This window comes from Colobus angolensis, unplaced genomic scaffold (genome assembly GCF_000951035.1).
Source record: "Colobus angolensis palliatus isolate OR3802 unplaced genomic scaffold, Cang.pa_1.0 Scaffold255, whole genome shotgun sequence".
Classification (NCBI taxonomy): Eukaryota; Metazoa; Chordata; class Mammalia; order Primates; family Cercopithecidae; genus Colobus; species Colobus angolensis.
Genome location: NW_012115766.1, coordinates 4,672,974 through 4,687,107, shown reverse-complemented (window position 1 = coordinate 4,687,107; position 14,134 = coordinate 4,672,974). Strand labels below are relative to the sequence as shown.

General features: G+C 40.1%; 1 protein-coding gene across 1 annotated transcript in view; it reads left to right on the top strand.

The window, feature by feature from the left end:
* The window catches only part of MTUS2 (microtubule associated tumor suppressor candidate 2), a 655,860-nt gene that overhangs the window by 285,420 nt on the left and 356,306 nt on the right, over positions 1-14,134 (top strand). The gene's annotated exons all lie outside the window — the stretch shown is intronic.

The following is a 14,134-nucleotide window of genomic DNA, read 5'->3' as shown; positions in this document are numbered from 1 at the left end:
ATCTCAGTCTCCACATGACATCTAAGATGTTGTTTTCAAGACCTTGCCAGAGGCCCAGGAAAGTCTTAGAGGTTTCCATGTAGAGTTGTTTTGAAGGAGTTGTAGAAGTTGAATCAAACTGGAATAATATGAAAGAGAGAGAGAGAGATCGATTGATTTATTATTTTGTCAGTTTCTTGTCCAAGCTTGTTTATTCTCGGTTCTTTCTTGGGTTTACAGAGATGATGTGTGGAATATTTGCGTAGTTCTAAATTTTGGTCTACTACCTCGTTATTTCTAAAAGTAATACATTACATTTCCCTTTGTCTTGACGTGTTTGTAAGCAGTTTCTAAGGGTGTTTTGTGAAGGTGCCGTAGCTTAGGCCTGCTTTCACACGGGATACATTTAAGGAATATCACTGTAATTAGTGATTACATCATTACACAGTAAGTGGTCTCAAAATCTGAAACATGACTGTAATACCGAACTGTTTGCAAGTGCGTAATTCATGTTTTTAGAAATGCATGTGCATATTAGCAGTCTGATGATTTTAAAATACAGGAGCAACTATTTATCATGATTTTTATTAATAAAATTCCCAATGGCATGTTTATCTTTTAGAGAAAGTAGTATGAAGGAAAAACTTATCATATGATACATATCTTTCAAACAAAGGAGTTAGATTTTGATGTCTTAAAAAAAATTCACCTCAAGGCGAGATGAGCCATGTCCACATAACAGCAGCTTTTGCTGACCGAGAGCTGACAGGTGTGGACAGAATAATTGCAGGTGTGCTTAGGGCATTTCTTCTCACCTCTGCTTCAAAAGATACTAGAGAGGAACCCTGAACACCCAGGGGATAAGAACTGTATGTGCTAGAGAAAATAACTCCCAGTTTAAAGACTTCATATTAAAAGTGACATTTTTATATGAATGTCTATCGAGAATTGTTTTCTAAGAGACGTATGTTAGAATCGATTTTTCATTATCTGCTACCTATACTATGTATGTAATTTTTACTTCACCAATAGATCACAGTAAAACCTCCCATGAATTTGAATTGTCTTAAGTACTACTAATCATTATACCTATACTTGTTATTAGATGTAATGTCAAGAAACATTTTGTTTCTATTCTTTAGTGAAGAGATGATGCTTTGATGACAGGGAATAAACACAATATGAAGCTCTTGAGAGAGCTGAAAGTCCTTAGATCAGCTTCTCCTATGGTATATATCTTTCCAACAAAGCTTTCTTCTCCAAGCTTGTTCATTGTCTGTTCTTTCTTGTGTTTGCGGAGATGATGTGTGGAAAGCTTTGCTGGAGCAAAGCTTGGCTGGTTCAGCTCATGGAAACAGCCAATGTGGTATCAGAATTGGTCCCTTTTTTTCTTCTTGGAAAGCTGGTCTTTTGGCAGAGACTATTTTCGCATAGGATTCATGTAAGGAATACTGCTGTAATTAGGGATTATGTCATGCAGGGTAGATGTTTCAAAATCTGAAACACGAGCATGGTAAGGATCTCTAGTCACACATTGCTTAATGATGGGGGTGTGTTCTGAGAAATATGTTGTTAGGCAGTGTCCTCATGGTGCAAACATCATAGAATGTACTTCCACAAGCCTAGTTGAGATAGCCTACTATACACCTAGGTGATATGGTATAACCTTGGCCCCTAGGCTACAAACCTGTAGAGCATTTACTGTACTAAATACTGTAGGCAGTTATAACACATTAGTGAGTACTGGTGTATGTAACAACATCTAAACATAGAAAAAGGACAGTAAAACTATGGTTTAAAAACTAAAAATGGTGGTGTTCCTGTATAGGGCACTTAAGCATGAATGAAGCTTGCAGGAGTGGAAGGTGCTCTGGGTGAGTCAGAGAAGGAGTGGTGAGTGAATATGAAGGTCTAGGACATCATCATACACCTTTATATGATAAACCAGGGCTATCCTGGAGGCCTGGTTTACACCAGCAACACGACAAGCATGAGTAATGTGCTGTGCTATGACATTACGACGGCTAAGACACCACTAGGCAATAGGAACTTTTCAGCTCATTTATAATCTTACAGGACCACTGTCGTGTATGTGTTCTGTTGTTGACTGAAGCATCGTTATGTGGTGCATATGGTATTTGCAAATGTATAATTCGTATTTTTAGGTGCTTGTGCATATTAACAGTCTAAATGTCCACACTGACTGTGGCATGCTATATTGGGACACTTTTAAGTGACTCATTATGAATTTACGAGTGTTTCCTAGGCTAGCTTGGCTCTGCTGGGACTCTTCCTTGCTGTTTCCCTGGGTCCTGAGGGGCAAGTGATGATGAATGTGGAAATCGGAGCCCCATGCATCTGGACATGAGATGGCAGGACCATTTGGGGTCTCAGCTGTCCCATGTGGAGTCCCCATCCACCCTGGGCTCAGGCTTCAGGCCATTAGCCCAACCCCACTGAGCAGAGGCTTTCTGAGTCAGGTGCCCTTCTATGTCTTTTTACCTTTTCCACAAGGTTCTGGCACGAGACAGGCACAGGGAAATGAATTATGTGCATAGGTCCTCAGAACTTGAAGGTATCTTGCCATCCAGTTTACCTCCCATTTTATAGCTGAGCAAACTGAGATCAGGTTGACCTGCCCTGGGTCCTGGGCTGGTGTTCTTTCTACTCTGTTTCCTTCTGAAAGCTGCCATATACAGGGAAGATATGTCCATGCTTTGAATATATTTTCTTTCTTGTAGTAAAGCAAATCACAGAGTCAGAGCTGACTTGAGAGGCTGCTCAGGCTTCCCAGGTTGTCAGCCAGCCCCTGCGGGAACACTCTTAAGTGCTAGAGAGGGTTCCGCTTTACGCAGAAGCCACCTCTGAGGCTCTCATTAGGAAGTGCCCTGTATGAGTTCAGGTTGTCTCCTTGTAATCTTCAACGAGTAGCCACAGTTCCTGTGGACTCACACAGCACCTGCATGTGTATCGTGCCCCCAGGAGAGCCCCAGGATAGCATGCCCTTCATTCCCTAACCAGTTCGTCACGTGAAGGTTATGAGGTTGGCCCATTTTGAGCCTCTAATAAAACTGCAAATTAAATTAGTGACCCATAGCTTTTCAAAAAAATATTTACATTGAAGGAGGGAATGTGATTTTCTAACTTAGAACTTAAGCATAAACTTAACATCATAGGTCTGACCCAAGGTGTGGTTCCTTAGTTCTTTTATAATATCCAGAGATGAAAAAAAGATCCAGAGGTGAAAAAAAGATCCCAAATATAGTTTAGGTGATAGAAACTTACTGATAAAAATAATGACTGTGCTGTAGAATTTAGAGTCGGAAACATACTATTGCCTAATGTATACAGGTTGTGCATCCCAAATCAGAAAATCTGAAATTCGAAATGCTTCAAAATCCAAAATTATTTTGAACGTTGACACAATGCCCAAGGGAAATAGTCATTGGAACATTTTGGATTTTGGATTTTGGGGTTTGAGATGCTCAACTGGTATAATAAAAATATTCCAATATCTGAAAAATTCCAAAATTCAAAACAATTCTGGTTCCAGGAGTTTTGGATAAGGGATACTCGACCTGTACTTGGTTATCACATTAATCAGTAATTAGGGGTAGACTTGATTTTCCCAGTGGTTAGGCAGATGTGACTTAAGGTCAAAACCTTTAGGAACATGTGCAGAGGGAAAATAGGATGACGTAGGTTTCATAAATTAATCATTAATGAAAATAGATCATATCACCCAAGGATAGAATAATTTATGTGGAAAATCCTATGTCATCATGTATTCTGAATAGCACTTCATTTACTGGGTGCCCGAGAAACAGAAAATATCTATCAGAGAAGTACATGGAGAATGTGGTATTTGCAGCTTTCCTTTCCCATTTCTCTTCTTCCTCTCTTTTCAAATACTGCCATACTGCCGTGTGTTCTCCATGGCATAACCTAAGAACAGAAATCATGGGGCAAAGAATTTGGAAAAACAAGTAAAAAATAAAACTTAGAAGTTTTTCTCCTTTTTTTTTTTCCTGCCATACAGAAGTATTCAGATGATAGGGAAGTAGAGATACAGCTGGGGAGGTGGGCAGAGAGGCTGATGTTCGCATAAATAATCCCGGCAAAGGATGTATATTTTCAGAGCCTGAAAAGTGGCATGAAGTGGAGAGTTAATTTCTGATGAGGATATCAGGTCGTTTTTCAGAAGGGATTGTAAGCCAGACAGCCTTTTGGAAGGTGGAATGAACTCGAGGAGATCTTTGGTAGGGGAGCAGTGCTGTTGGTGCATTCAGAAAACTTCCTGAATCTGAGGAGCTGCCATTCCTGGTGTAGCCTGCCACTTCATTGTGGCGCTGTTTGTCTCCTGGGTGCTGAGCCCACATGTTTGAGCTCCCCAAGATTTGTTCTCAGAATGTGTCTGTTCAGGTCTCTCTAGTCTTCACCTTGTCATCTGATCCACAGTTTCAGCCCTTAGCCGTTTGGACACAGTGCTCATGTCTATCTCTCTAGCTCTGATGTCCCTCTAGAACTACTCACCTGCATTTCAAATGAGCCATCAAGTATCTCTAGCCGGGTGGCCCAACTCACCGCAAACTGAACACTTTTTCAGAAAACAAATTCTTCACTTTTTAGTACAAACCAAAACCTTCTCTGGAAGTTGCTCTATCTTTTAATGGTATCTGTGATCTCCTGGCAACCCAGACTGGGAATTTCAAAATCAGCATTATGTCATGCCTGCTTTTTTTTGGTGGGGGGAGGAGACAGAGTCTTGCTCTGTTGCCTGGAATGCAGTGGCACGATCTTGTCTCACTGCAGCCTCTGCCTCCCAGGTTTAAGCAGTTCTCTGCCTCAGTCTCCTGAGTAGTTGGGATTACAGGCGCATGCCACCACACCCAGCTAGTTTTTGTATTTTTAGTAGAGACAGGATTTCACCATCTTGGCCAGGCTGGTCTTGAACTCCTGACCTCGTGATCCACCCACCTCGGGCTCCCAAAGTGCTGGGATTACAGGTATGAGCCACTGCACTTGGCCATGTCATGCCTGCTTTTTGCCTTATTTTCTGTTCATTCATCATTTCTGGTAAATTCTTTTTCTCTGGCACTTCCCCATCCTCATTCTTCGCTCTCCTCATCTCTGGTAAAACCGTGGTAGTGCTCACCTGAGCTATTCCTGGCACACCTTGGCTTTCTAATCCTCAAAGTACATGGTCCTTGGTAATTTTCCCTTTGACCCCGTTTCTATTGCTGCATGGTGCCCCTATGCCTGCTTCACCTGTCAGACTTCAGGTCCTCCATGACCTGGCCCTCCCACCTTTCCTGCATACCATCCTGACATATACTCCCAACTAGCCAAATGTGAGTAACAAAAATGTATTGCTCATGTTTTTTTATGAGGGCTTTGTGCTTTCCTGCCTTTTGGTTTTGATTTAAACCATTCATCTCTGGAATACACCTCCCCCAGCTTTCTATCCCTACCCCCACCACCTGCCATCTCTCTCTGCAGATTGTATCACTTTTAGGTACATTGCAAATTTTACTTCCTCTAAAAATCCCTCAATGTGATTTTTTTTTGTTCCTGGAAACCCCTAGGGCTCTTGACTTGTATCACTTTTATTACCTACTAGCTCTTGTAGTTATTTGTTTTTATGTCCTCTCTCCCCTACAGACTAGAAGCTCTTAGGGGGTAGGGGCTGTGCCTCTTAATAATTTTAGTATCTCTCACGCTAAAGGACACTGTCCTTTACAGTAGTAGAATTTTAAGGGAAGTTATCTCCCAACAGAAACTTTTTCTCTTACGTAAGGGCGTGGAAAAAGAGATTTTTGACTTAGGTATCTTTGAGAGTATTTTGTATTGGGAACATATTTTTACTTTATTCTTGGATTTTGATAGTTGATGAAGCTCATAATTATGGCTCTCACAGTTTTTGAGAACCTCTAAACTGTTATTTTTATTGACTGTGGTATACATAGAGATAATTTACATAAGTCAAAGAGTAGAAAACTCTTTGAACTCTAAATATATTCAGAGATAAACATCATAAAGACTGACTTAGTAGTCTCACAAGTGTCCAGTAACCTATATATCTCCTTGCATATACTTAATTGTTTTTAAATAATTGGGCTAAAACCCTACTTTTGAGGCTATTCCTGAGAGAATTTCAAAATTTCCAAACTTAGATGTCTTGATTTGACGAGGTTAGATATTCTCATTAATCGATTCTTGGCCTTTTGGCTAATATCGAGTATAGATATTCTTATTAAATTCTAGAGTTTTATTTCTTGTTTTAATATTTAAAATAAGTACTTGTTCTTTTAATTATTGAATAGGATTTGGGTTCTGGTGATAATAATCTGAAGTGGAAAATTGCTAGCCTTTTGGAAGTCTAATCAATGAAAATGAGGGTTAATATGAAAGCTTTTTGCAATGTTAACTTTAGGGTGTACACTGATGAATACTATAAAATACATTTACATACATAACACATTTGATTTTCTACGTCTGACATGCATTTTAAATAAGATCAGGGTTGACAAGAAATGTTATTAATAACTCTTACAGAAACAGCCATTAACCCATCTCATGTTCATCAGCAAAGAGAGAATCATTTTTTATTCATGGAAAAAGCAGCCGAAGGTGGCTTGTGAGGTCAGACTTCAGAGAAGCCATTGCCTGTTTGGTATTACTGTTAATGATGTCTTTGTTCATTCTCTTCAGAAACAGACGATGATGATTTCCACCCAGAGATAGGATTAGATTGTAAGCATGTTTTGTTTTATTTTTAGGGATGTCGGCCATTTCTGTTTATAAGATAAACTGAAGGTTTGGGGAACATTTTTATTTATAGTACAAATAATGTCTAGTTGAACTGCTTCAGTTTTCTTGTCTGGCTTGTTTTCTGAAGATTAGATTATCTGCTTTCCCTTTGCTGATCCTACATTCTTTTAGTGTATTCTTTGTGGTAAGCATAAGCTCAGCACCGGGGCTGCCATGACCTGGACAAGGGTGAGTCCTGACTAACCCTTGCAGGGAGTGGGGAGACAGGGTTATGCACATAAAGCCATGCAGGGAAATGTTAGCAAGGCTATGATTGAAGACCACACAGCATTTGGTGGGCAGGGGAGGGAGGAGGCACAGGAAGGGGGAAGTATCCGTGCACCCTGAGTGAGGTGAAGAAAGACCTCAGGCCCTGCAGGTCCTCCTCTCCAGGCTGGCTCCGTGCTACTGCATTGTGTCTTCAGATGGAATTCTTCCACATTGGTTTTAGGTAATTGACAACCTTCTGAATTTGCTATAAAATACTCCACCAAAGGCGAAAAAAAAACTAGAGGTGGGAGAAGATAGGTGAAAAAAGATTGCCAAATATTTGAAAATAGTTGAAGCTGGATGATGGAACCATGAAGATTCATTGTACTCCTTGACTTGTTGTGTATGTTTGAACATTTCCGTAGAAGAAGTTTAAACTCCACCTTCTCTCTGTATTAGTTTTCATTTCTTTTTTGTTTTATTTTATTTTTACATTTAGTGGTCCCTAGAAGGCTCTTAGACAACCTTTTTTTTCTTCTAACCTTTTTGAATTATAACAAAGATTGTGTATTATATTTACATCATGATGTTTTGATGTACATATGCATTGTGAAATGATTACTACAATCAAGTTAATTCACATATCCATCACCTCACATAGTTACCTCTTCTGTGTATGTGTGTGTGTGTGTGTGTGTGGTGAGAACATTTAAGATCTACCTTCTTTGCAAATTTCAAGTACATAATAAAGTGTTATTAATGATCAACCTTATGCTGTTTATTAGATCTCCGGAACTTACTCCTCCTGAATACCTGAAACTTTGAACCCTTTAACCAATACCTCCCCATACTGAAGAGATGATACAGTAGTGGTGAAGAGTGCAGACTCCGGAGATACACTGCCTGGGCTCACATCTCACCTCTGCTGTTTGCTAGCTTCGTGACTTTGAGCAAATTACTTAATTTTTCTGTGCCTCTGGTTCCTCATTGCAAAATAATAATAATATTAATAATGATTAAAATAAGTTAAAGCATCAGTAGGGTCGATGGGAGTAGCAGATGGAATTAATATCTGCAAAGTACTTAGAAAAGGGCTTTGCCCAATAATAATAATGTTTCTGTGGGCATTTCCATCCATTGGCCATGTGCGTAAGGATTCAGAAGCTCAGCTGGAAGATGACCATGATGGATTAATGTATCTCTCATGGAGGAAAGAAAATGCTTCTGCTGACATCTGAGTCAGGCACACGACATATATTCTGGTTCTGAATTTTTATAATCACCTCGCACATGTATGGCGAATGGCCTTCTGAGTGAGTGTTGAGCTAAAAAACATATCATTTCTGAGACATGAAAGTGGAGGTTGATCATTTGATTTTCATGGCAGTCTCTTTCTTCTGAGTTGTAAACTTGTGGTGGTTTGGACATTGACAAAATATAGACAAGGAAAATCATGTTTTGATTTCTTTATTTAAAAAGGCTATGCCATGCCTTTAGCACATTACCATTTGAGTGAATATATTCACTTGGCTTCCCTGTAAATGAAACATACTTATGCAAGGTGACTAATACATTAATCTAAGCTGATGGCATTTAAAACCTCTGCTCAAAATAGAAAGTGAGAGTTGGATCTGATTTTATTTCTGTGCCTTTTCAATGTCTGTTGGAAGAATGGGAACATTTGATTTCACAGTACTTAAAGGGCTTTGCACAGCTTCTCATTTTGCTAGAGCCTAATTTCCATTGTACTAGGACTTACTTTGTCAAATATCTCAACCCAATTTGGGTGGGTGAAAAAGAGAAGAGTGAGAACAAAAACTAAAATAAGCTTCTGATTTCCTCTGGAAATGCGGAAGTCAAACAAATGTCACTGATGGATTTCAGTATCTAGTTCCCTGGAATCTGTAATTATGAAATTTAAAGTATTCTTTATGAGAAAAAAATAGAATCATTTTTACTGAATCTTGCTGTTAATTTCCCCAATTATTCCCACACATTCAGTTCTTTCTCTTTCCTGTTTTCTTTGCTTCCTTCCCACACATTTACAAAGGAGAACATTTTTTTCTGAGTATTTTTGAGCATTGCCTTTAATAAGTGAAAATATTTTCTTATTGCTTCAGTAACTCCTAGTTTGTCCACCTTAACTCAGATATCTGGATCTAACTTAGAAATCATATTGTTTCTCTAGAGGTTTATAAAGTTTATAAGTGCCATATTCTAGGATGTTCTAGCCCATTCAATATGTTTAATGAAGAAAAGATACCGGGAGCTATGGAAATCATATTTTAGATAAGAAATATGGCATATTAGCATGTGTAATATGCATAAACCCCAGCATTTTCAATAATGGAATCGTCTTTGGGAAAGTCAGTTAACCTTACTGGACTCAGATTTTTATCATAAAGTTCAGAGGGATTGGATGAAATGAATTGACCAATTTGGGCTCTCAAGAGCTGGTATTCTGTGACTTTATTCTGTTAAAAAAAGATGGAACCACTTATGGTCTTAAGTAAGGAATAATAGAATCGTATTCAAGGAAAATTAATATGATAATGGTGAATAAAGTAGTTTGGAGAAGGGAAACTGGGCATGAGACATCTTGGTTCTGCCAAAATTAATGATGCTTTCCTTCTGGGCCAGACTTTGCTTTTGTTATTTTTTTCTGTGTCTTAATAAGATACAAATTTTAGAACAATAACAGAGAACAGTGCAAAGGTTTTACTGCCTTGCTTTTTTCTGTAAAATGCAGAGCTATGAGATGCTTGGAAGTTATTTTCTTGCTCTTACCCTCTCTCTAATGCTGAGCATCTTGGATTATTAGTCCAGTACCAGAACAAAGATGAGGAGATGCAAGGAGGTGGAAAGGAAGAGGAGGAAACATTTTCATATATTTCGTTGCTTTTATCTTAGCAGAAACTCTACGTCAGAGGTCACATTTTGTCACAACTCTAATTTCACTTGAGACTGTGGCAGAGTGAGAATATCGAAAAGCAAACAAACATAGCTTCTAGATGAATCTTGCTTCTCATGGGAACTTTGCCAGCCGTACGTGCTTTCTTGCATTGTTGTAACATGTGTAGGCTGTCTTCTGCGAAGGTTCGTAAAAACCCTTGTGGTATTTTTCTGAAGGCAGTAGACAGAGTGAAGAGATTGAGAATTTCTCTTTTTTTTTTTTTTTTTGCAAGGAAAAAAAAATAATTTATATGGTTATATCAGAAGGTTATTTGGGCTCCTGTAACAGTTAGCAGTTAGCAGGACAGAGTTAATGGGAGCCTGAACTAGGGGGTTACAATAGGAATGATCGAGTCAGAAGGTGCCATTTCACACTGTGTACAGGATTGTACGGGGGCTTTGATGAGTTTTATTGATGGGGCTTTGATGAGTTTGGGTTTGGTCATGTTGAGAAGCATTCCTATAACTACATCCAGCAGACATCCATCCTGTAACTACATCCGCAGCAGCATACATCCATTCCTATAACTACCCCCAGCAGATTTGGGCTGAAAATAAGGAGAGTAGCCATGGAAAATAAGTGATATTTGGAATTGTGACTGACATCATTGAGGGAGTGCATGCAGAATGAAATGGGAAGAGGGAAGCTGACACATTGTGCAGGGAGTATCTGTCTAGGTTGCCGGGGCGGGAGATGGGAGACAGCCGGAGAAGGTGTTGTCAGCGAGGAGGAGGAATGTCAGCATCAACAAAGCTGAGGGAGAGAGGTTCCTGGAAAGAAATGGCTGGTCAAGCCATCTGTGCTGTGGTGCTGAGATGTTTTGATATTGAGGAGAATGGACCTGCAGACTGTGATTAAAGATGTCACTGGTGGCCAGGCGCGGTGGCTCACACCTGTAATCCTAGCACTTAGGGAGGCCGAGGCGGGCGGATCATAAATTAAAGAGATCGAGACCATTTTGGCCAACACAGTGAAACCCTGTCTCTACTAAAAGTACAAAAATTAGCTGGGCGTGGTGGCGCTCACCTGTAGTCTCAGCTACTCGGGAGGCTGAGGCAGGAGAATGGCTTGAACCCGGGAGGCGGAAGTTGCAGTGAGCTGAGATCATGCCACTGCACTCCAGCCTGGCAACAGAGCGAGACTCCGTCTAAAAAAGGAAAAAAGAAAAGATGTTACTGGTAGCTTTGAAGTAAGTTTTTAACAAAATGTGTGAAGGCAGAAATCGGGTTACAAGGGGGTAAGGAAGGTAAAGATGGAGAGTGTCTACTACTGTTGAGAAGTTTGGTGAGGAAAAGGGAAAGAACTGTAGCAAGAGAAGTTAGTTTGTTTTGTGTTTGCTTTTTTTTTTTTTTTTTAAGCACATAAGAATGCTTATGCTCTGAGGAGAAAGATCCAGTAACCAGGGAGCGATTGAAGATGAAAGCAAGTGAGGATGGGAGATACAGCAATTCCTGGGGCAAATAGGAGGGAATGCAATTATTAAATATACAAGTGGCGGTATAGCCATGAACACAGAAACAAAGGCATAAAGGATGAGTGCTGAGAAATTTTGGACAGAGAAGTAAAGGCTTCAAGGAGGTCATATCAGGTCGCCTCCTTTGTCCCAGGTAATTAAGAAGTAGCGTTTTTGCAGAGAGTAACCATGATAGAATTGGATATGGGATTGCATAATGAGGCACGTAATGGTTCTTTGAGTAATACACTGAGTCAGTAAGAGGTGCATGGGGAAATTGCAGAGTTGCACAGAAGGCCCATGTGAGGTTAGAAAACATGATTTTATACTGGAAACAATCTAATGGATTTTAGGGCTGTCTCTAGTGATGTGGTGGTAGATCCCACGTCTCTCCAATTTTTTTCCCATTCATGATAATTTATAGCAATTAAACCTCCAAAGTGAATATATAATGTTTGGAGCTTGGAGTCAAGTGATACATACAACTCCATGGAGGCAGAGGTGCTGGTTGAAGAGGGGTGTATGGAGCCCTGAGCCTGCTCTGTCTACCTCTTTCCCTTCCCTGTCCTTTTACCTCCACCAGTTACTAAGGGACTCCATGCAGCACAGTTGAAAATTGCTGGCTTTAGGGCAAGTATGCCCACTTACCTCAAGAACTAGAGACAGAATTCACGACTATAGTCAAATTGCCAAGAAAGGCATTTTCTTACTTGCTGGTTTGTCATGGGGCCTTCGTGTGTCTTTAGATCAGCTCTGCCCAATCGAAATTTCTGCAGTGTTCACCTTGGCTCTTGATACAGTAGCCACTAGTCACATGGGGCTAATGAGCCATTGAATTGGGGCTGGTATAACTGAGGAGCTGAATTCTAAATCTTATTTAATGTTAATGACTTTATATTGCCATGTGTGGCTAGTAGTTCCCTTATTAGATAGTACAGTTCTAGATTGGATTGTCGGTTTGGATATAACAAGACTTCTGACAGTAGCATCTTCAAGATTCATAATAGCAGTTATTTCTTCCTTCATGTGGAGCTACACCACATGAATTCCTAAAGACTGGAGCTTTAGGGTCCTGGGTTGGTGATACGGTTTGGATGTGTGTCCCTACCCAAATCTCATATTGAAATGTAATCCCCAGTGTTGGAGGTGGGGGCCTGGTGTGAGGTGATTAGATAACAGGGGTGGTTTTCTCATGAATGGCTTAGCACCGTCCCCTTTGCTATGTCCTTGTGATAGCAAGTGAGTTCCCCCCAAGTCTGGTCATTTCAAAGTGTGTGACACCTGCCCCCATCTCTCTCATGCTCTTGTTCGCGCTATGTGAGACACCTGCTCCCCCTTCACTTCTGCCGTGATTGCAAGCTTCCTGAGGCCCTCCCTAGAAGCAGAAGCTGCTATGCTTCCTATACAGCTTGCAGAAACATGAGCTAATGAAACCTTTTTTTAAAAAAAATTACCCAGTCCCAGGTACTTCTTTATAGCAATGTGAGAACAGACTAATAAACAGTTGGTGACATAGAGCTAATGAAGATCTCACATTTTCACTTTAAAGCTTTGTATAGGAGTTGGGACTGGGGATACTCTTCTAAGACCATAGATGCTGTCTTTATCTCTGATTGCTTATTTTACAAGTTCATACCATTGATCAGAAGACTAGTTCATAGAAGATGGAATAAATCATCTTTTGTAATCAGAGCCATATCCTCATGTATAAGAACAGCAGAGCAGACGTAATTTGACATTTTGTTCAAGATACCTTCATAGTGTATAAATATAATAGTTTCACTCTAGGTAGGTAAAATTGGACAGACGGAAAAGTAGGAGGGGGAGAGAAATACATTAAGTCAAAGGAAAGATGGAGGAGGAGGTAAGGAAGGGAAATGAGGGGCTTGAGGTGCAGATAGTAAGATGGTCGTGGTGGGGAATAACTGAGAAAGGAACAAGGAGCCATTGGTACTCTACTGTCCTCTTCCTGGTTTTCTTGAAGTCCCCTGTCCAGCTGCTCGCTTGCCCTGCCCTCCCCAGGCAGGGATGCAGTGAGAGTCAGAGCTAACACCTCAGCTTGAGGCGGTTCTTGGGATCTCTTTAAGGTGTAGAAATTGTGGAAATTTGTATTTTCAGTTAAGGGCAATGCCAGATTACTTCTGAAATACTGTTTAAACAGAAAACTTGTTTAAGTGGGTGCTTAGATAAAAAGGTAACTTTGTTTCTGTGGCATCCACATCTTACCCCCATGAATTTGCCATGCAGATAACAGAGCTATTAAATTACTGCAGGCACCTGCATTGCACATTCTTGAGCCAGAGCCATCTGAATAGAAAGTACTACAAGATGTGAGAGAAATGTACAGGATAAATGAAGTGAAATGTAGATTTTTTTAATCTGCTAGCAGGTACCACTAAAATGAAATATTACAGACATAGTGATTAAGAATGTCTAGATCCCATTAGTGCTGCGATGAATATGTCTAGTCAGCCAACAGACTAGACTAGGTGAATGTGGTAACTTTTCAATGCGAAGCTGATGCATTCTGTTGAATATTTTTACACGGTTGAATATGTGCAGGTCGTACGTTTGTGAGACAGTTTTGGCTCCTTTGGTGATGTCAATAAAATAGCTTCCCCAACTGGAGTTTGAATATCAAGGAGTCCTATGTGAATGTGTGAATTTGTCATTGGCATCTGAAGGTTCCTTTCTGGCTAGTTGTAAGGGTGATTTTGACCAGACTGCAT